The sequence below is a fragment of the Echinops telfairi genome, unplaced genomic scaffold (genome assembly GCF_000313985.2).
Source record: "Echinops telfairi isolate 266 unplaced genomic scaffold, ASM31398v2 ScPeMD7_18;HRSCAF=68, whole genome shotgun sequence".
NCBI lineage: Eukaryota > Metazoa > Chordata > Mammalia > Afrosoricida > Tenrecidae > Echinops > Echinops telfairi.
This window is the reverse complement of record NW_022103915.1, coordinates 60498056-60501552: the sequence shown is the minus strand read 5'-3', so window position 1 is coordinate 60501552 and position 3497 is coordinate 60498056.

The following is a 3497-nucleotide window of genomic DNA, read 5'->3' as shown; positions in this document are numbered from 1 at the left end:
CAAGTATATGGGGCAACCGAAAATATCACACCTCGGGTCAGATGCATTTTAGTCCTCAAAATAACCTCCCTGCTCTTCAATACTCCAAAGAGTTCCTATGAACAATTTACCTAATGCAAAGTATTCTTTGATCTCTTGATTGCTGCTTCCATGAACATTGATTTTGGATCCAAGCAAGCCAAAATCCTTCAATCTTTTCTCCATTTATGATGATGTTTATATTGATCCAAATAACTTCAATCTTTTCTCCATTTATGATGATGTTATCTATTGATCCAATTGTAAGGATTTGGGTTTTCTTTGCCTCCAGTTATAGTCAACACTAAAGGCTTCATTCTTTGATCTTCATCAGCAAATGTTGCAAGTAATTCTCACTTTCAGCAAGCAAGGTTGTGTCTTCCAATCCTGATGCCACATACTTACAGGTTGTATTCTTTTTGCTCCCAGGAGACTTCTATTTTTTCAAAATGTATATTATAATTATTTTCAGTTGAATAAGGATTCCAACCATTACCACAGAACTTAAGGAACTGTATAATTTGTGATTTCATGAAAACCTTGTTTATCTTGTTGAACTTTAGTTTAGCTCTAAGTGAATAATTCCCCTCTTAAAAAAAAGGATAATTTTTGTCACAATAACTCTTTTTCAATTCAAGATCATAAGCATGCTATTTTTGAGAATTTTCTTGCCCACAGTAATTTCTATTACATGTAAATTGGCACTGATTTTACCAACAGTTTAGTTATTACATTATCCCAGCCTGAACACATCTCCTGAAAGTGTATTTAAAGGTCAAAAGCTAATTAATTTTTACTATACTAAAAATTGTGATTATAATGTGAACTTGCAAAATGTCAAAACCAATTGTGAACATGAAACACGTATTATATGTTATACAGTCTGTATTTCTTCACAGATATTAGAAGTTGCACTATTCGCTAAATTTGACAGTGATCTGTTTCAGCCTAGGAAATTGTATAGGGTAATTCTACTCTGTCCAAAAGGATCACAATAATGAGTTGAAATTGACTTCACAGTACACACAATCTGTGTTTATAACAGTTATCTAGTGGACCTTCCCTCCACACTGACAATACTTGCACTTTAACTTAATAGTCACCAAATTACTCCCCTAAGAAACAGATAAGCATAGTTTTGGATGACAAAGAGTGACTCCAATATAAGGAGCCCTGGTGGCACAGCGATCAAGCACTCTGTTGCAAATGAAAAGGAGAGTAGTTCAAACCCACCAACTAGGAGCGAGACAAGGAGATCAGCATCCATAAATACTACAGTCAAGAAAACCCTACGGGACAGCTTTCCTCTGACACATGCGATCCCGCTGGGTCACAATCAGATAGCTCCCAACAACAGCCCCAATAATTTTGGACTCCTAAGGGCAGACGTAAGGCTTCTCCTATGATCTCTCTCAGGCGATTCACAATCTGTTACAATGCCACTTGAGTAGAATAAGTAAGATACTTGTCAGTGATGTAGATGTCACTAAAGAGAACATTTCATAACCAGAAAGAAAGTTGTGTTGCACTTCACATTACAAAATCTCCTTCTTCTTTCCATAAAAGCAGTATGTTGCTACCATTGAGAGTCATTGGTCTGCAGCTATTATTTCTTATCATGCACTATGAAATATATACATATAGAAACATAATTTATGGAAATGTCTCATCCTGTAATTCAAAATTTCCAGGAACTTTTGGATGCCTCCAGTGTGTGTGTGTGTGTCTGTGTATGTGTGAAAAGTTTGCTATAAAATCATAGAAAACTTTATTCACAAAAGTATTAAAATGTGAAGCGAGTGTGTCTCAAAACATCTTCCATTTATGTCTTCTGAAACGTTTCCTCAAAGGATTCGGGACTTTTGATTTACACCACATCAAAAATGGCAATTTTGGATCTTCAGGGTATTAAAATTAAGTTCATTTAAAATATTCTTTGAGTTTTGGTAACAAAGATGGGGAAAGTGGCAAGACCAGGGCTGCATGGTAGATGGGGTAAGGTTTCCCCAATGAGTTTCTCATAAGAGAACCCTTGCTAACCTCAAAGAGTGAGCTGGTTCATTATTGTAACAGAAACAAAAAATGCGTTGGTGAAATTTCCTGACTCTTTTTCTTGCTGATGTCGTTCTCAATTTTCTTCAAACTTCTTCCTAGTAAGCCCCTGTGATTGTCCAGAGTTTGGACTTCAGCCGCAGTTCTGCCACTTACTGAAGTTGAAGGTGTCCCCGTTCTTGATTCCTATGAGATTTTCCTGCCTTCCCTAAAAAATGGTTAATCCATCTAAAAATTACTACATAGTGCAGCATTGCTGTGATCTTGTTGCAAAACATCAATGATTTAAGAAGATGTCTACTTGAGTTTTATAAACAATTTGATATTATCTGTGACCAGAATAGTTTTCATTTTCCATAAAAAAACAAAAGCCCTATTCACTGCCACCAAGTCAATGCCAACTCTTAGTGACTTTCTACCAACCCCCACAGCAACTCTATAGGACAGGGTCTAACTGCCCGTCAGTTTCCAAGATTGTAGCACTTCATGGGAGTAGAAAGTCCTGTCTTTCTCCCTCTGAGTGGTTCATGGTTTCAAACTGCTGACCTTGCGATTAGCAGCCCAACAAATAATTACTACATCTTCAGGGCTCTTCTTATTTTTCAAAGAACACAGAAAACCTTTTTTGTTACAGTGTCCTAACAAAACTAAGAGAAGTCGAATACTAAGAGGACTTGTCTACAGCCATCACTGATCACAGAGACATGTTTGAACATGCTTGGAGAGGAATAAACCCATGTGTGCATGAACTGGGACCTTACTATTAATACTTTTGGACTTACTTTCATTTTTTAATTTTCTATATTTTTCTTTCCTGTGGTTAATAGACTATGTAGTCTTATACATATATTTATATTTGTATAAATATAATATATATTTTCTTTCACATAGTGTATTAATACAAATCACTTGACTTAAAGTGATGTATCTCTTGCCTCACAGTTTTTGTAGGACCAATCGCATAGTGGTTACACATCGGATTGCTAACCATAAGATCAGCAGTTCAAAATCACCAGCTGCTCCGTGGGAGATAGATGGGACTTCCTACTCCTATACACAGTTATACTGTACACAGCACGAAGCTCACAAGGGCAGTCCTATCCTATCCTGTAGGGCCATTCTGAGTCAGAATGAACTCAATGGCACCAAATTTGGTTTTGGGTTTTGGTATTTAAACTTACCTGGTCCTCTACACCAAGGTCTCTCACAGGCTGTAAGGAGCGTATGGCCAAGACTGAGGACAACTAAGATGTAAATGGGCAACAATGCACTGCCAACTTAATCACATAGTTGGTCAAATCCACGACCATCTATTTGAGTGGCAGGACTTAATTCCTCATTGGCTATTGACTGGGGACCACCATCAAATATTTGCCATGGGCATCTCAAACATGAAAGCTTATTTCACCAGAGCAAGCAAGGTAGAC